Source organism: Thalassophryne amazonica, chromosome 4, assembly GCF_902500255.1.
Source record: "Thalassophryne amazonica chromosome 4, fThaAma1.1, whole genome shotgun sequence".
Lineage (NCBI taxonomy): Eukaryota > Metazoa > Chordata > Actinopteri > Batrachoidiformes > Batrachoididae > Thalassophryne > Thalassophryne amazonica.
In genome coordinates, this window is record NC_047106.1 from 116,104,629 (window position 1) to 116,125,584 (window position 20,956).

The 20,956-nt window shown below is 40.6% G+C and overlaps 1 long non-coding RNA gene across 1 annotated transcript; it reads right to left on the reverse strand.

Annotated features, from left to right (window-relative positions):
• Positions 1-581: 581 nt before the first annotated feature.
• LOC117509264 lies at positions 582-12,982 on the reverse strand. The gene is made up of 3 exons (XR_004560341.1): positions 12,884-12,982; positions 5,634-5,640; positions 582-626 (listed from the first exon to the last, which is right to left on the reverse strand). It is a non-coding gene; the product is annotated as an uncharacterized LOC117509264 (long non-coding RNA).
• Between the last annotated feature and the right edge of the window lie 7,974 nt (positions 12,983-20,956).

A 20,956-nucleotide genomic window follows, 5' to 3' on the forward strand; every position in this document is an offset into this window, starting at 1 on the left:
AAATACTTATTTTCCTCACTGTAGTGAGATGCTGAAGAGCTTTGCTCATTCATGTCCGTGACCTATACATGATATTACAGAGTCCCAATCCAATACTTGTATTTTTCTAGATATTGCATTTGCACAGAAACATACAGTGCCCTCCAAAAGTATTTGAAAACTTGATATTTCACACATTTTAATTTGTTTATACCATTTTAAGTACAAAAGTACGTCCCTTTGGCTTCTCTTTTGTTTTCACTTGGGATCACCAGAGTAGATCCAAGGTGGACCTGCATGCAAAAAAAAAAAAAAAAAAAAAAATCTAAAATTATCTTCCTTAAATTCAAACTGAAGTAAATCTCTACAACTTAATATAAGTTAATTAAAAAATATATAAAAACCAAGATGATGGGTTACATAATACCTGTAAATAATGAGTTTTATTGCCAGTTTTCTTAAGCTAAATCAGGGGATGGATACATAAACATTTCCAAGTCACCTAATATGTCTTGGACTTTATTTACATCAGTTATGAAGAAATACAAACAGTATGGCACTCTATGATAAATCTGTGTGGAGTAGACAGTTCTCAAAAACTAAGTGACTATGCAAGAAGGAGAAGAGTGAGGAAAGCCACCAAGACACTCAGATAACCCAAGAAATTCTAGGCCTCTGTGGCTATGACTGGACAAATTATGCACAGTCCATATTTTGCATTTGCATGATGAAGTGGTACAGAGGAGGATTTTATTTCACCAAAACATCAACTCTAGGTTTGTGTCTCAGATGTGCCTTCTGGTAAATTGTTGCTGAACTTCCAGGTCTTCTTTTTTAAAAAAAATCATTTGAAATGTTCATTTATTAGTCTTACAATCATTTTAAAATTGCCAAGATATATGAAGTGAGATTTTGTTTGTAGGATTTATCCTTTTATCCCCCCAGTATGAAATATGGAATGTCTATCTGTCTGTCTTTCTGTCCGTTTTCGCTTGTTAGCACGATATCTGAAGAACCAGTTGACCAATTTCATTCATGAGTGATCCCCAACACCAGTCCGTTAAGATGACCTTAGGGTCAATTTCAAGGTCACAGCAAGATATTCAAGATATTGGCATTGCCACCCTTGTTAGTGTGATACCTCAAGAACCAGTTGACCAATTTAATTCATATTTAACATAAAGGTGTACCTGGTTGATCCACCGACACTTTGTATTACAGATTTTTTTGGGGACTGCGGGGGGGATACGTCATTTCTGAGCGTCTCGTCTTTTGCCGTGACGCTCAGAGCAGACACACCTTCAACTAGTTCAGTGTGACATGACATGATGACGTGTAAACCTGATGAAAACTGGCTTTTCAAGGAAGGGTTTTATTAGTGTGGCTAAAACTAGTACCAGGTAATGTGTTGGAGGCACAGTAAATTTTATGCAGGAAGTCTTTTAAACTCGCCAGGATGGGAATGAAGGCGGTGGAATCCCACATGCAAAAGGAGAAACAGAAGACTACAAACAACAGACAGCAGCTGTGTCTGTGTTCAGATCAGATGTGTTCGGCCCGTGTCACCACTACACCTGAGCCTCAGATACCAGGACCAGGCAGGGCCACCAAACCTTTGAACAGTACATCTACCTTACTGTCATATTTATCTTAAATTTCATTCCAACTGGCAAAATAAATAAATAAATAAATGAATCACTTGCCTTAAGTTGAACAAACCCTGATACTATTTATTTAGCTGAGCAAGGAAATGGTACTGGTAGGAATCATCACGCTAATGGGCATCAACTTTTTTTTTTACAGTATAACTTACATGCTGAATTCATTAAATGATCAAGAATTAATAAAAAAAAAATCATTCCCTGAAACAGCTCCTTCAGTGTACCTTTCAATTTTCAATTTCAATTTTCAATTTACTTTTTGGTTACCTTTTTTTCTGATCAAGTGACATGTCATGAATCATAAGTGAGTAGAAAAGCTGAAGAGTTGGAGTGCTACTTGGAACTAAATCTGTTTTAAGATGGTGCTCTTTGGTAGAGGGCAAGTACAGATAAAGTCTTTAAAAGATACCAAGGCACTCATCTAATAAAAAAGTAGGACAGAGATCTGAAAGGGTCTTTTTTCCCACTAGATTCAGTACAGAATCACATGACATTAAAAATATTATCAACAAAAACTGAATTTACTACAATGTGATGTTTCTCTGGGTAATGTGTTTTTGGAACCCCCTATATTCAGCTTTAAACGTGCGCCTACTTTGAGCGATAAACTTGTTCATAGCTACTTGCCAGCACCTTCAAAAAATACTTGGCTTTCAGTCAAACGGTGTGGCAGCTTTAAATGTGGTCAGTGTAACCATTGTTCTAATGTGGTTAAATGTAATACATTTTATGATACACATGGAGATAATACTTATGAAATATAACATTTTATTAATTGTAAAACTACTTTTGTGATTTACAAATTAGAGTGTCCAGTCTGCAATGTGTTTTACATTGGCAGAACTAAACGCCGTTTACAGGATAGAGTCTCAGAGCATAAGTATGCCATAAGAACTAAAAATGACAATTATCCTATGGCTCGTCATTTTAATGATAAACATAATAGTGATCCTTCTATTTTAAGGGCTATTGGCATTGATCACATACCACAAACTATAAGAGGAGGCAATAGGATAAAACAGCTGAATCAACGCGAGACTTTTTGGATTTTTAGATTTAAAGCAACTATATACCCGGGTCTCAATGAAGATATAGAATATTGCCATTTCTTTTAATGAGTTTATTGTCCTAGTGATATGCAATGTATTTATATGTTTGACAGATTTTTGTATTGCTGGGCAGACACTAGGCCCATTTGTTGGCCACTTTTTTTTTTTTTTTTTCCAGCTTTGAATACCCTTTATCTGACTTGTTCTCATTGGTTAAGTGATGATCCAATTGTTCACACCTGCTGACCCACCTATTTTGAGGTTTTTAATTAAGACTTGTCTCAGAATGAGTGTTTACTTCCTGATGAAGGCTTCTAGCCGAAACGCGTTGAAGAAGTGCATTTTTTAATTATGATTTGCCCATAAAATAAAGGCACTTTAACTTTTTTTTATTAGATGTGTGCCTTGGTATCTTTTCAAGACTTAATCATAAGTGAGTGTTTAAATTTCAAAAATTAGATTTTTCACCAATCGCCACATTTATGTGTGACCAGTATTGATATCAGAAAGGGTGTGTGTGCTGTTTTGTTTGTTTGGAAAGAGCCCTTGGGCAAGATCCTTAATCCCCTAGTTGCCCCCGGTGTGCAGTGAGCGGCTTGCATGGCAGCACCCTGACATCAGTGTGTGAGTGTGTCTGTGTGAATGTGAGGCATCAACTCAAAGCGCTTTGAGCTTCTGATTCAGATGGAAAAGCGCCATATACTTGCAGTCCATTTACCATTTCACATGAGTCAGAAAACAGTTTCAGAAAGAAATCTTGGCAGATACAATTATATTTCTGAACACCGAACGTACCAAGAAAAGGACACATTTAATTTAAAATTCCACCTGTATTTGCTAGAACTATAAAAGTAGATACACAGTTTATAGTTTATAGACACTTTTTGTCCATGTGAGACACGTTGCTCTCTGTTGGCGTGACCACACAACCATATAAAATACAACACAACCTCTAATAAATGTTGTACAGAATCCGATTTTCAGATATGTGGTATTTGTAAAGCTCCATTTTCAACATTTGCTCAGTTCAGTATGGTATGATTCCATGCGCGTTTCTTTGTCCAAATACTGTGTCTGTGCCACCGGCCCACGCAGCTTCTGTTATGTCCTTCCCACATCCTTGCAAAGATTTTCCTCGTGAGGTCTTTGCGTGGATTCATTGTTGTCGTCTAACTCAATTTTCTCTCAGCTTTGCTTGAGAAATGTTGTATCATCATAAAGGGAGCCGGGTGGTGTGGGTGGCCTCCCACCTTTCAAGGACCTACGATTGGAAGGTTTTAAAGGGCTGTAAACAAGGTCACAGACAGTAAGGCTGCAGCACCAAGCCGACACTTCCCACACACTGCACGATCAACAATATCGCTTCTCCTTTCTGGTCGTGAGATTACCCCAAAACCGTGTGCTTACAGTGCTCTACATTTCCTCTCTACATGCACGTCATGTCTGGCTGCTTTTTAAGTTTGCATTCCTTTTCAGCAGCCACGTGCATTGTCTTTCTCCGCAGGGTGTTGGGGGATGCTTGCTTACATGTGTGTTTTTGTCAGCGTGATAACAATTGGAAACTGTGCAGATGACAAAAGTCGCAGTTAGACTGAGCAAAATACTGACTCCAGTTTTAAATCCGCGACAGATGCTCTGCGTATTGACAGACACGGCTCGTGTGAATCGCATTAAGAAAAAGCAAAAGCTTTGTCACATTGTGAGAGGTGTTGTGGCTAAAAGAACAGCAGCTCTTACCTGCACTGTGCTTCACTGGGCCACGAACGGGACACAACAACGAGCTATTAGGAGGATGCAAGAAAGTCACTGTAGGAAAAACACCTGAGAGATACGACGCTGTGAAAAACTTTAAGATCTGAAAACTATGGAAGACTGTTTCATTCATTCATTTTCTGCAGCTTACCCGGGTACAGGCCATGTGGCAGTACAAGCAGCTCATCCCATACTTCCCTATCATCAGTCAAGTCCTATAACTCTTTCTGGGGTATACTGAGAAGATCCCAAACCACCTCAGCTGGCTCCTTTAGATGTGAAGAAGCAGTGGCTCTACTCTGAGTATCCACCACTTGTGAGGCCATTCCTGCCATTTCGGGAAGAAAAAAAGTGGCCGCATAGTATCTCCTAAATTGGAGATAGTACAACTTGCTAATTCCAAATTATTACTTACTATCTCATAACTATGTAGTCAGTCGGCTCTGTGTAAGCCTGATCCTGTCACATCTTAGAAGCTAAGTAGTGCTGTTCCGGGTGAGTACTCTGATGGGAGATCTCTTCAGAAGACTTGGGACTATGTGTGTTTCTCCAGGTAAAACTGGAGTTGCGTGTTAACCCACAAAACGCAAATCAACAGCAAATCGTGAATTACCCGCAAACCGTTAATTGCAAAACGTGAACACTGAAAAAATATCTCCAAAACGTGAATGCAGAATATCATTTCTAATATATATATATATATATATATATATATATATATATATATATATATATATATATATATATATGTTTTTTCAGTTTAAGTAGTTTATGGATTTCAGTTTACAGCTCAATTATTGCAGGAAATCTTGATCACCGCAAAAATGTTTTATTTATTTATTTATTTATTGTGGGGGTCACTACAGCCTGTACAAAAAAGCAGCTGAACAGACAACAAAAACTTACTGTCTCACAATTATGACATATAATACCACTTTTTTCCTTCTCTACAACATGACCAATAAAAATATCAAAGCCAAAACAATGGAATAAATAAATATAGCACAACCAAATCACCATTTTATCAAAGAGAACAATTAAAACTACACATACAGTTTCAGAGGGCACATAGATTTATTTTCTTTTGTGAAAATTCTTCTCTGTTCCACTCCTTCATGGAGCTGTGACTGGTGCTGCAACAACAACAAAAAAGTTACATTATGCCCAGTCCCACCAATCACAGCCACAGAACCCCATAACTCTGTGCCACAAGACATGGGTGTGTTACCTACTGCCTATTCTACTCAGACTCACCATGCTGTTTGTCTGATGTATGTGGAGGAGATCGGTTGGATGGAGATGGAGGGTGTTGCAGGAATGAGGCACTAAACAGGGCGCTGAGGTGGGTGACTGCTGCCTCCATAATAGTGTATGGGCTGAGCGAGATCACCTTGGACCAGTGTTGTATAAAGTACCGGAAAATCACACTTAAGTAAAAGTACAGATAGCCATTAAAAAAATTACTTTGGTAGAAGTTCAAGTCACTGACTGAAATGCTACTCAAGTAAAAGTCTTAAAGTATCTAGTATTTATTGTACTTAAGTATGACAAGTAATGTACAACTAAAGGTACTCAAGTATTGAAAGTAAAAGTACAAGTAAATGTTAATAATCAAAAACGGACTGATTTTTTTTATTTTTTTTATAAAAGTTTATCTAGGCTTGTAAATGACTGGTAGTATTAGTCAAAATACTGAAAATTGTGCACATCACACAAAAACACTTCAGAAACAAGGTTTCAAAACCTAAACCAGAGTAGGCTACTCACTAGGTGTTCACAGGAAACAGTTATTTATTTCTATATGTATTTATTTATTTTCATTGTTACATGGTTTTATCTTTTCTGTTGTGTTTTGTTTCATTGGGTTGTTTTTGTCTCTTTCTCTAAAATTGTATTGTAACATTATTAGTCTATTATTATTGACTATTATTGTCTATTATGTAGAGTATTATTGTTGTTGCTATAATATATGAATAAAAATATATTTAAAAAATTACAATTTGACTCTTTTACGACAACAAACACAAATCAACACAAACATGCTGATGCGAACAGCTTAATGCTAATTTTAACATTGAAAACGCCATAGACATGCTAACGCGTTAGCATCTGTCCCATTTTTAAGTTATAAAATACATCTATCAACTGTTTCAGAAGACAATAACAGGTCGGTTTAACGTAAAAATATTAAATATTACTCACAGACATATGCTCTTCAGGGTTTTAGTGGGAAAAAAATTAGGATAAAGCGAAATAAAATCCATGAATCATAGATCAAAGCACTGCTTCGACCTGCGAATCACTGCTTTGATTGGTTCAAGGTTCAATGCAAAACCGTGCTGCAGAAAAGTTGATTACAGACCTGCTGCAGGTCTGTAATCAATGTAGAGAAATGATCATTTTCCTGACAAACACCCCACAAGTGCGCAACTGCAAAACAGCCTACCGGACATGCCTCATGACAAATCGGCCTGACTTCATTGCAGTCACTAGTAATCAGTGGTGTCTCTGGGTGAAAACATGACTTTTTGTGTGTGTGTGTGTTTGTTTTTTTGTAACGAGTAACGGCATGGTGCATAGAAAATGTATCGGAGTAGAAGTATGCAATTAAGGTCGGAAATGTAGTGAAGTAAAAGTGAAAGTAAGCTGAATTAAAAAACTCAAGTAAAGTACAAAGTCTCCCAAAACGTACTTAAGTACAGTAGTGAAGTATTTTTACTTCGTTACTATACAACACTGCCTTGGACCCCCCCCCCCCCCCCCAAAAAAAAAAAATTGATGAAAGTGCATGTAGGTTGTAGCATTTGATCTATATTTTCATTTTTTTTTCCATGTTACCACTGAAAGTATAGGGGCTCAATACCACTCCTGGGGTTTTGAAGTTGGACGTGGCTCCAAATTTGATATGGCTGGTTTTGGGTTTTTGGTGACCTACTTATGGACATAATTGTCCATTGTATTTCTAACCTTTAGAGTGGCTCAAGACAAACACTTTGATGGGTCATTCACTTTCCTATGTCCAGAGGTATGTCAATTTAGGTTTCCCTTACCCCATGAGCAGCTGGGGTAAGGGAAACACAGCCAGGTGACCATTTGGCCATAGTGCAACATGGCTGAGGATTTCATTCAGCTCCTCAGCTGCGGCATCATATATCCGACCTGCGTTTGACATGCTGTGTGAATGCTGCGAGCACGATCAGGTGGCAGTGTAACCTCATCTTGCACGCCATTCAAATGGGTATCCGCCGTTAGCGCCACGCAAATGTAGAATGCATGTACCATGCCTTAATGGTTGTGACGACTGCTGTACGAGGCATTCGAGGCAGCTCTGATTTTTCACAAGTGGCATACAATTCCTCCTTCGTGCGTCATTCGGCTTCAATCATGTTATGTGTGAAGGGGCTCTTAATATTAAATGAATTTTCAAAAATTCATAACTCTTGTCAAAAAATTCTTTCATATTTGAGAGTGTTATGTAGGATGGTATCCTTTATTGTCTGACAAAGTTTGATCTAGATCTGATTCAGATTACAGATTTTGTGGCCATTTAAATTTAACACTGAAAACCCAGTTTCTGTAGGAAGTTTGTATTCCTATAGAAAATTGGGAGCTTAAGTAGATTATTAATTTTAATCCAATACAAACTTTCAAAAGCCACTTGGCACAAATTATAGATACTTGATTGACAAGTGGAGTTGATAATAAGCACTTTATGCCATTCATGTCTTTATTTCATTATACAGTAGTGTTCAGAATAATAGTAGTGCTATGTGACTAAAAAGATTAATCCAGGTTTTGAGTATATTTCTTATTGTTACATGGGAAACAAGGTACCAGTAGATTCAGTAGATTCTCACAAATCCAACAAGACCAAGCATTCATGATATGCACACTCTTAAGGCTATGAAATTGGGCTATTAGTAAAAAAAAAAGTAGAAAAGGGGGTGTTCACAATAATAGTAGCATCTGCTGTTGACGCTACAAACTCAAAACGATTATGTTTAAAACTGCTTTTTTAGCAATCCTGTGAATCACTAAACTAGTATTTAGTTGTATAACCACAGTTTTTCATGATTTCTTCACATCTGCGAGGCATTAATTTTGTTGGTTTGGAACCAAGATTTTGCCCAGTTACTAGTGTGCTTGGGGTCATTGTCTTGTTGAAACACCCATTTCAAGGGCATGTCCTCTTCAGCATAAGGCAACATTTTTATATTTTTGGTTTCTTTGTTGTAACCACACACACTTTTATCTTCGTCTCACAGAAGTTGATTTTCTTTGCTGTGTTTCACCTCATCCTGATGTGCGCGTCCGTGCACACCGGCTGTGCTGCAGTAATGCACTTTGTATTTGTGTCAGAAGAATTAAAACAATCACTAATTGTTCACATGCAATAGCTACATCTAAGAATATTTTCCCCCCCATTTTCAAATGGTTATGTGGTTCTATCATTCTTTTCTTTGATCCTCTAGTATCTCTTGTAATCCCCCTGCCTGCACCCCGACCCAAGCAGACCTCTGTTCCTCCTTGTAGTTGGTCATACGCTATCAATGAGTCAACAGCAGCACTGTTCCATTAAATATTGATCATCATTGACATGTTGCAGGGTTCTTGTCCAGTTCTGATCTCCCAAAGCATTTAACATTTCCCTTCTTAACACGTTGCTGTTAAGGTCTACCAAGGTCATGTCTTGCCATTGATTCCTCTGCCTCTGCCAGTTTGGACCATTTGTCACTGTCACCGCCTCAGTATTGACAGCATGTGACCACAGGTGAAGCCAGAACAAAGATCATACAATGCTAACACGCTCTTGCTTTGTGGCTGAGCACCGTTATCAATGTCATATTGTGATACAGTGTCCACACTACTCTAGCTGATGTTAGAAACAGAAGTCCTAACTACTGATGACACTCCAACTCCCTCAAAGCCCAAGTTAATTGTATAAAAACTTGTTCACATTAAAACCTTAGTTGTCACACCTTCATGCCTTACTTTTGACAATTGCTTTAAATGAAAAACTCCTTTTTTCATCAACTGCTGAACAGGAAGTCCTCGGGCATCCAAATGGCTCCTTCCATAGAGCGCTAAATGAATGTATAGTACATTTTTCTGAACCTTAAACCTTCGTATTGTAATTAATTATTAATGCATTGTTACATTAATACAGTGTCTGTTGCATCACCAGGTAACAGCTTCAACATGGACTGGAAGAGAGAATGTTTTTCTTTAAGATGTGAAATTTAATGAACATGAAATGAGATGAGCATTCTGCGTGCTCGTGCAAATGGCTGTAGCTGACGTTCCCTCACAATGCAAGTAATACTCCTGATCTGAGTCTCCCTAAATAACTAAGGGACCAAGTACCAACTTGAAAAACAATAATTTTGAAACTGTTTACAGTATTTGTTGTGGTGTGTTAATTTTGTTGTATTGTTGTTTGTTAGCCCATTGCCTCAGGAGATTTTGTTTTAAGTTGTGTTGAGTGATATTTTTTTAAACAAAAATGTTGATTGTGATAAATAAAGTATTTTGTTGTCACGTACAATGTTTGGCGAAATTCTATCCTATGTCTTTTGGATCCTTTGGATCTATGAAGCTTAAATATGAAAAGGTATCGGTATCGATAGCGGCAATACTGGGCCTGTATTTACTTGGTATCAGATCAATACCGAAATTCCCGGTATCGCCCACCTCTATTGAAAAGCCAGATAGTGATGTAGAAATCTCCACCCCCTCTGCACGTCCAGGTGTGTGTCTACTTTTGCAAAAAACATGAGTGAATACAACCTGGTCTCACAGCAAGTTGTGATTCAGCAGGACGAAATATACATTCATGTATTGGTTCGTGATATTGTGACAAAAAAAACGCCTCATTTTCGTCACGGTAGCAAAAATTCATTCTAATTCATTCTGTGATGGCTGCATGAAATTAAAAGTGAAGTGGGGGGATAGGGTGGTTATGGACAGGGTTGGGGGTAGGAGTAGGGTTAGTAATAGTGAGTTAAAAAAACCTTGTCACGAAAATTTGACTCATTTGGTGACAGGAGCATGATGAAATGTAAGACTGGGCTGAGCGAACATGGCAGGATGATCTCACGGTCTAGGCCCTTAACCCAGTCATCTACATTTTTTTTTGTTGTACAAACCCTACAATCTTAATATCACAGGGAATGCATTTTTTCCTTTGCCTAGTTATGGCAAAAAATTTGAATAATTCTTTATTTGTTCATGGTAAAGGTCAAGGTCACATAGTATGTATTTCCTGTCAGGTACCTGGATTGGATTTTGAACTTTCAGCACTGACTTGCAGTGGTTTGTATTCATTGTGTGAAAAACAACCGGACTGCAGCTGATACAGACGAGCCCAGTGAGCTTCCAACAACAACATGACCCCACTGACCTTGTTTACATGACATGCCCTCTATTTTCTGACTCAACACACCCTGACCCACTCAGTAAAGAAGAAATATTGATTTGCCGCACCCCCACCCCCCTCAAAAGGGAGCATAAGGATATGCCATTTTCAATGCAGCAGAAAGCTCTGACAGATAAAAAAAAAAACATGCAATTCAATTTGAGTCAGACTTTAATAATAACTCAATAATAATGAAAAAAAAAAAACAAACATATTCAACGATGTCACACATAGAAAAGTCACAGGCTTACCCTGCGGACATTTTTCCCTTCAGCCTGAAATGCAGTCCACTTAAATTCTGTGTCCAATAGCTTGGAGCAAACAGTCAAATACAAAAAGTTCATTTCATTTCCATCATTATCACTGAGTGGTTTTAGGTAGTGGCAGACCTGTGACGGTGTGCTGTTGTATAAAAGGCAGGACAGAAGGTGTATCGCCTGTCTGTGGTAATTTAATGTGACCTGCTCTGCCACGGCACGGCGCCTGATAATGTTTCATGTTGTGAATTCTGCTTGTCCTCATGCAAAGTGGGAATGTGAGTAATATTCTCATCTCAAAATAGATGTTGCTTCACCGCCACCAAAACTGGCTGCCAACAGTACTCTCAGAGCTGCTCATTTATGGAGTTTTATTGTTTTGTCCCCCCCCCCCCCCACCCCGGCACTCTACAATTATTCCTCTACAGAATATCTCGATTTATGCCTTAAAACATCTTGCAAAAGGAAATGTCTCCCTGGCTTCTCTGCAGCAGAGCGCTTTATCTGTTTTTGCATCATCGCCACAGTGGGATCAGATCTAAAGATATAAATGAATCACCGCTCATCTGAAGGAAAGGATGCTGAATGACTCCACCTGCACATCCCTTGAGGAGCAAAATAATCTTTAAGAGCAGAGAAAAATCCCATTACCTGTCACAGATTTCTTCCCTAATAATTGTGCTGCCTTCCCTTTGGGAGTGATGGGGGTGAAGGACGCCAGACAGGCGGGTAGCAGACTATCTGCAGGAAAAAAATCTAAGGTCATCTATTTTCATCTTGTCATTCCCATGGCAACATTTGGCCTCTGTCAATCCTTGGAATGGGCTTTTGATATAAAACACTGTAGCAATAATGTCACTGCATCAAAGACAGACAATTCTTGATAATTTTGCTTGACTAATATTTTATTTTGTCAATCAAGCAGACATCTTTCGTTTGTTATTTTGGAGATAATCTCAACATTCCAGTTGAATGTGTTGAAAAATGAGACAAAAACTATGTTTGACAAAGGAATACTTGAACAACAATGGCTGGCACAGCTAACATGAAATTTAGATTTGATTAACCTGAATCCACTTAATGAAAAGTTAATTGTGACTGGGTTTTCCATGCACCCCTTTTCCCTGGTCATGTTCTGTTTATGGGACTGAGTGCCAAAAACCTTCTAAAACGCCAAAAATGTCTAGGATCTGCATGCGTTTTTGTTGAGGTGACCAATAATAGTCACCACCCTCCTGTTGAACCTTTTGTTTTAGGGGTGAGTGGTAACTGGAGGCACAGCCTGCAGTGCCTGTGCGAGCGAGAGCATACAGCTTATACAGAGCCCTGCAAAAGTATTGGGACACTTGGTATTTCACACATTTTAAATTGTTTATGCCATTTCAAATACAAAAAAAAAAAAATACAAAAAATAAAAATTTCTAAAATTATGTTCCTTAAATGCAAACTGAAAGCAAATATCTACAACTTGATAAAAATTAACTAAAAATATAAAAGTCAAGATGATGGTTTGCATAAGTAATGGAGGGCTTTGGTATAATACCTGTAAATAATCAGTTTTAGTGCCAGTTTTCTTCACACAAGTCAGGGGATGGATACATGAACATTTCCAAGTCACTGAATATGTTTTGGACTTTATTTACATCAATTATGAAGAAATACAAACAGTATGGCACTCTATGGCAAATCTGTATGGAGTAGACAGTTCTCAAAACCTGAGTGACTGTGCAAGAAGGAGAAAAGTGAGGAAAGCCACCAAGACACCCAGACAACCCAGAAGAAGTTACAGGCTTCTGTGGCTGTGATTGAAGAAATTGTGCACATTGCATGTTTTGCATTTTGTATACCCAGTTATACAGCTTCATGATGAAATGGTTACAAAACTGTTATGTGTCGGACGCAGCCCGGAGAACCGACCAGCGTTTGAAGGACCCAGTATGAAATAGGCAGAGCACGGTATAAAGGATAACTAAATTTAATTACATAACAGTGATGTGTAAAAATATAACCAATGAGTGCGCGGACTGGCGAGGTGGTGAACGGTGCGCTCCCAGCAGCACTAACGGTCCGGAGCCAGAAACTGTTCGGACCCAAGGACCCCGCCGACACCCCCCAGGTGGCCGCGACAAACCGAGTCTGTAAAAGAAGAAATCATCATGTGAGTCCACACTCCACACACAGAGAGACCGCTCAAAGGTGTACAAAAACAGCAAACACTTCCTGGCTTAATTACTAATCAGCTTCCCACCCTGCAGGCATGGAACACCCTGTTCACAAACTCCACTGCAGTGGAAGCTGATTAAACGACTAACATAACAGCTCAATATAATAAGGTGTGAGGGACACCACATTTACTGACTGTACAAATGTTAGTCACAAAACCTAACGTACCTCAGGAAGTGTGCTGACGAGTGTGAGACCTCACCCCCTCCTCTTTCACAGACCATGCATCAAACCTGGACGTTCTCTGCATCCACTGATGATGAGATGGCTCTCGAGACGACGATCTCACCCGTCTGGTCACAAGGTCGAGTCTGTGGCAAATACACACTGTGTACTCCAGACTTAAATGCCACCATGTTCCAATCCTTGTAGATGCACCACAGCTGTGAGTCCTGACGAGCTGCACGTGATCAGCCTCAGGTGATCAGGGTGAGGTCCTGGTAACTCAGCCACACAGCCACTCAGTGCTAAACGCAAGCCACCTGGAAGGAAAAACAAAAGACAGGACAGAAGACAGAAACAAAGGCAGCCAGGCACCCCCAGCCACAACAAAAACCTCAGAATTAGTGCCTTATTCAACATTAAAAGATATATGTTATATTTTAACTTTGTACAAATGACAGAATTGACATTAATGGAGTTATTCTATCAGTATTTTCAAAAAAACATGTTAGTATGACTTTATTTTTCAAGACCTCTTGAAATTGATAGGGAGCTGGTTTTATGGCTGCTCTCGGTGTGTCTCTGTGGTGGGAGCATTGTTGTAAACAAGAGCTTCCAGCAGGAGCAGACTGTTGAAAGAAAAATGATTATGATTAGTAAAGAGTTGGTTTTGTGGGTGCTCTCAGGATTTGTCTGTGCTGCTTCCTGCAGGGGGCAGCATGGTCAAACATTCTTGCTTATTCTTTAGGTCTTTTACCCCTTTTGATGCTTTCAAAAGCGAATTTATCGGTTATTGATTATCTGTAACTTCCGATACATTTTTAGGTGGTTTATCGGTTTATCTTTATCAAAGATAACTTTTCAGTTATCTGTTATCGAAGTTAATTTTTTGGTTATCTGTGCCCACCACTAGGCATGGGCAACTTATACATCTGTGATGGCACCATCAATGCTGAAAGGTGCATCCAGGTTTTGGAGCAACACATGCTGCCATCCAAGTAATGTCTTTTTCAGGGACGTCCCTGCTTATTTCAGCAAGACAATGTCAAGCCACATTCTGCACGTGTTAAGCCCCATTTACACATAGACGGTAAGAGCTCCCGGCAGCGTCCTGGAAGAGTTTTTGGCCGTCTTAAGGATCACACGCTGTTGTTAACGCCAGCACTAGGGGGCGTGGCTTAGTTACGGCTTTACCGGGAATCGTCGAAAAAATTATTCAACATGTCGAATAATTCCGGGAGCCCTCCCGGAGAATTTGCGTGACGACGGAGACAACGCGAACAACGGCGTTTGATACTTTTTAATCGCTGTTTCATCCTGCCCCTTCCTGTAGTGCCGCAGTTTACACAAAACGGCAGCGCTAGCGGACAGTACGCCGTTCTAAACGTCATCTCCCGTTGAGGAGGGGAAAAGGAGAAGAAAAGGCTGAGTATGATCTCCCTCCACCTGCAGTGACAGAGGCATGTATTCCTGCTGCTTCAGCCTATTATACTCTGGGGGTGGTGCCTATATGCAAAAGTTCCTGGAGTAACGCAGGATTTGCCTGGATAAATCCAGCGGTACACATGGCATTATCGGCGGCAGCAGAACACCGCCGTTCTCACGTGTGTCTTAACCTGCGATTGTAAAGGATAGAACTGGGTATTAACGCCCGTTGCCTGACGTGTGCCGGATGCTACGGCGTCAAAACGCCGCTTTATTCGGCGGATTTAGCGGCGTTTTATCCGCGTATTTGCGGCTAGTACGGTTGTCAAAATGCTGGCGAAATGCTACGCCCCTTTCCACCGCGAAAACAGCCGGAACTACCGCGAACGTCTGTCTACGTACTACCCGCCGACAAAACCGTCTATGTGTAAACCATGCTTTACAACAGTGTGACTTCATAGTAAAAGAGAGTGCAGTACTAGATGGGCCTGCCTGCAGTCCAGACCTGTTGCCCATTGAAAATGTGTGGCGCATTTTTGAAGCACAAAATACGACAACGGAGACCCCGGACTGCGGAACAACTGAAGTCTTACATCAAGCAAGAATGGGAAAGAATTCCACCTACAAAGCTTCAACAATTAGTGTCCTCAGTTCCAAAACGCTTATTGAGTGTTGTTAGAAGGAAAGGTGATGTAACACAGTAGTAAACATACCACTGTCCCAGCTTTTTTGAAATGTGTTGCAGGCATCCATTTCAAAATGAGCAAATATTTGCACAAAAACAATAAAGTTTATCAGTTTGAATTTTAAATATCTATATGTCTTTGTGGTGTATTCAATTGAATATAAGTTGAAGAGGATTTGCAAATCACTGTATTCTGTTTTTATTTACATTTTACACAACGTCCCAACTTCATTGGAATTGGGGTTGTAAAAGCTCCCTCCATTTCATGAATATAATCAATGGAACTAAATTTAGTGGAAGCTAATTGCTCCAAGGATGGTTTTCAGCGTTAGTTGAAATACTAATCTGCTAACGGAAAAGTTAGTATTGCTAAGTACGCAGCTGTTAGCTGAACTGTGGCCACCAGTGATGAACAGTAACAGTCTGGTTTTTCAGCTTCAGATGTAAGTTGACTGAATAACAGTGTACAGAAACACCTGGGAGTCCTTTAAATGACCCACGGAAGATCCAAAAGGATATATTTAATTCAACAAAACAGAAAAGCCATTGCATGTCACCAGTTATGTTAAACAATGTTGTCTCACATCACGTGTTGTCTCGTATTATATGATCTTTATATTTTTTGTCTTCTGCTCCTTTCCCGCGCTGGCTTTCGTCACTTAATCCTCTCGTCTGTTTTGGTGATTGAACTGCGTCCAAGAGAGGCGTCTGTCAGGTGAATTGATGGCGGCCATGTTTGTTGGGCTTCTTTTTATTTCTGTATCGTTGTCTCTGAATGTTGGTGAAACCTGATTTTAATGAATTGTGTCGACTCACTTGGCAGTATTTGATGTTTTCTTATGAAGTTGGGTCTTTGGTTTTAGCTCATTTCAAATTTACACATTTTTGTAGTTTAATGGCGCAACAGAAGATAAAAGAGAGAATTTGTGGCATTCACACTATCAAAGACAATGTCTCTCAGGGTATCGAGTTGTGTTTTAGTCTTATTTGTCATTTTGCACATAGTGTTTCAGTGTGATTTGTGTACACTTTCTTTTGGACAAAGTATAATAAGAAAGCCTTTCTGGTTCTTGAGGAAAAGTGGGTCACTGCAGCAGCAAGTGATGTGGAAAAGAAACAAAATGTAGAATTTGTGACAATGTCCTCAAATGTTCATTCTGACTAATGAGATTGAAAAGCACATTCATATCGTATATTTGCGTTGCTTCAAGTTACGTTCCATAAAAATTTAAGTAACAGTGAGAAGACATAAAATCCCAAGTCTCCGATCTGGCTTCAAAGAAAAAGTTCTACTTTCACCGTGACACTCGAGCCTGAATTTTTGACTAGTGTATGCTGTGTGTGTACTCACTCCAATCATAGCCACTCTTTGAAGAGTCAGGATGTCTTTGCAGTTTCACTCAACGAGTCTCCTTCAGGGCCCCTTTACACATAGTGCGAATTTGCTCGAAGTGCGCACAAAGCAGGACTCGTACGCAAAACTTGTAAATTCGTAGCTGCCTCAAATGCCGCGTGCACCTGTTGCTACAATTATTTGCGCACACCAGTGGCTGAAAGACAGAGTGGCAGCTGTGAGAGCCCATCAAACCCTCTCGCGGCAGGTGTCGGCCAAATTCCAGGTGACACACACAAACATCTAACACCGCTTGTTTGGCACTTAGAAAATGTGTGGCCATTCACGCTGTCATCACGAAAACAGTCAGAAGACGGTCATTGTCAAGCTGGATGTGAAATTTATCTAAGTGCCCCACGACTGTGTCGTTACCAAGTACACATGTGACGTGCCCGAGTGTCGGCTCCCCCTACAACACATATGTGCGTGTGTCGCGCACTCCCCACGTTCTCCCCCTCCCCCCAACACGTGCATGCAGGTAGTTCATGCGCCCCCCCACAGGTGAGGCACCTCTCATCTGATCACAGAGTGACACCTTGGTCTGTGTGCTGAATGGACAGGGGTGTGACAGCTGTTGACAACTCTGGTCCTGGACATCAGAGCTGCAGAACACGCACCATGTTTTGACTGACACGTGCATGTGTATGCTTGCTGTCCTCACATTGAAATACATAAAAAAACATATATCGCGTCTGGGACAGGCTGGAGAGCGCGTACACTAACAGGCTGGTCCAGCTGGACTGGACCGCCAGTTCATGTGGACATGCAGCAGGCGATCTGAACGTCACGTCTGTCAGACAAGACAGTGAGCGGCGCACTGCAGGACCATATGACAGGCCAACATTATGACAAATACACCACTTTCAGTCACATATCAGCAGAAATATGTCGTACCAAATGCCGTTTGGTCAGTTATCACGGCGCTTTTTCTGTTTTTAGGAAATATGTTTATCTGCTCATTGATTTTAACCATTTCATGCTCCTGTTATGAGCCAGTGATTGTGGTGCAGTGGTAAAGTTTCTGTCTGGTAATCAGAGTGTGTGGATTCAAATCCCGTGAGTGACATTTTTTATTATTATTATTTAACCAGGGTTATTTAACTGAGGGGTTCTGTATTGCATCCCCTTTTATATCAACCCAGTGATATTCATTAATTATACAGCTTGTTTTTATTTAATTTTCCTCCACATTAGCAGCGTGATGTGGTGCAGCTCGTCCCACAGTGCTGTGTTCCTGGTCGAAAGACACCGTTGTGTGCACAAACTGTTGCATTGGGATCATGCACGCCTGCCTGTCGGTGCAATGTTTCGTGCTGCGCTAATTCAAACTGTTTTGCGCTATTTTGCCGTAATTCAACCAAATTGGCCCCCCATCCCCCCACCGACACACATACACACTATTTCAACATCTTTGTTTGTTTTTTATTCTTTTACACGTTAAACACATTTTAAATGTATTTATGTGTTTTAAGGAACTGTCCCTGCATTTACACATTTTACAGCTTTTGTAAACATTTTAAACATATTTTTAAAGAACTTTCTATTCTTTCACACATTTTTTCAAACATAAACGTGTTTTTAAAAAACTTTCTATTCTTCTATTTTTACCTTTTCTCATAATTTAAACATCATTTTTAAAAAATATTTAAACATCTCTGTGTGTTTTTAAACATCTTTGACATAACTTACAAATTTTAACAACATTAATTAAACTTTTATACATATTTAGTCTCTCATCTAGCCTCACCTCTTGTTTAGTGTGGGCAATGAGTCTGGGTCTTTCACGCGCACAGGTGCTGATGTGTGGATGCACTGTGGAGAGGAGAAAATGAAAATCATCCTCTACTTTCTTCTTTTTTTGGTTGTCTCACAGGTAGATTTATGCACTAAAAATGTATCCATTTTGCTCCTGGCATGTTAGTTAAGAATGTTTTCTTTTTCCTTTTTCACCTTCTTTTTTTGTTGGTTAACAGTGTTTATCAGGTTTGGTAGACAGGACAGGCAGGACGCAAATGCAGGACGCAGGACGCAGGACCACAGCTTTGTGGCGTAAAATCGTTTACTTGATTTCCAGGCTGGGGTCAGTACACGGAAAAGCAGTCCAAACAGAGCAACAGGATCAAGAACATCAGGCTTAAGGCGTGGTCGAGGTACACAAGCAGGTGGTCAAAAAACACAAAGAGGCAATCAGAGCAAGGCAAAAATATACGTACAAGGCTGGAAAGAGGCACCAAGCACATCGATCTGGCGAAGGACAGAGACAAACTGTGAGACTTATAAAGCACCCAGGTGAATAACTGCAAATCAAGAACAGGTGTGTGGAGAAGCTCCCAGAACTGGGGTGTGGCCAGACTGAGAGAAACACCCACCACCAAGAGCTCAGAGAGGAAGGCAAGAAACAACAGGACAGAGAAAACCCAAGCAGAAGGATAGAACAGAGACAGAGCAAGAGACAGACAGAACACAAACACAACCCACAAAACCAGGAACCTGACAGTGTTTAGTTATTGTTTGCACCCCCCGCACCCCCGAAGAACTCTGGTGCCCCCCAGGGGGAGCATGCCCCACAGTTTGAAAACCACTGCATTACGCAACGCACCTTTCACAACAAACATCGAGTCACACAGATGAATTCTTTGTGGTTGAGAGATACCAGAACATATGGTTCTTTAGATTTGATCAATTCTGCTCAAAATTTAACCACTTTATCCTTGACTGACACACAGTTCTTCCAGTCATATTTAATCTGTCATTGCTCCAAATTCCTTGTGTTAAATAGTTATGATCTTGAGTGTGACTTTTCAAGGTCATCTTCAAAGCTCTTGTATGAATAGTATAATTTTAATAGTCAACATCTGTGGGGAGCTCGGAGTAGAGTCACTGCTCCTTCGCGTTGAAAAGAGCCAGCTGAGGTGGTTCGGGCATCTGGTAAGGATGCTCTCTGGTCGCCTCCTTAGGGAGGTGTTCCAGGCACGTCCATCTGGGAGGAGACCCAGGGGACAACCCAGGACTTGGTGGAGAGATTATATCTCCACACTGGCCTGGGAAGGCCTCAGGATCCCCCAGTCAGAGGTGGTTAATGTGGCACGGGAAAAGGAAGACTGGGTTCCCCTGCTGGAGCTGTTACCCCTGCGACCCGATCCTGGATAAGCAATTGAAGATGAATAACTTTTTCCCTCAAAATCAAATCAATTTGACCTTGTGTGACCCTTGGATCAAAGATTATTTTATTCACGCACAAAGTCGGACAATACAATAATGTGGTAGGTGCAAGATTATTGCACAGTGGGAGCACGTGCAAGAACCTTGCACGTGCTCCCACTGTGCACGTGTGTAATAATCCAGACATTTTTATCAGATGATGTTGATGAAACAACTCAGTAGCTGGCTGTCCATTTGGTCCTTATGTAGGAACCAAAAAATGAACAAACAAATAAAAAACAGGAGGGGCCAGTCTTCACTCTTCAACCAACGTGGATACAATGACACTGAAATTAATGTTCAAGTTGGAAGCACAGGTAAGCTCTACCTGCATGGCGTTTCCGTCTGACGCACCTCTGCCGGTGCCAACGGGGTAACTGCAGGGTCATCAGCCGGGAGCCACCCTTCATTGATGTTTCGCTCCATTAATCCCGGAACATCTCACGGTGGTGGAGCAACGGCAGGGACGTCTCCCTGCTGCCCCCTGCAGCCACCCCTAGGACCCCTCTTTCCCCCATGACCTGTCCTTCCTACGCAACAACAACCAGAAGCTGGCTCTTTCCGCCTCTTCTGCCAGGTCCCTAGCTGCCCTCTTCAGCCTTGTTCCAGACACTCCAATCTTCCTGAGGAGGCGCTGGATGGATGTTCCAATGAACCCCCTGCAGCCAACCTCCACAGGGTAGATAGTTGTGGACCATCCAGCTTCCCGGCACTCGGCTACCAGGTCGGTGTATTTGTCTCTCTTCCTTTCACA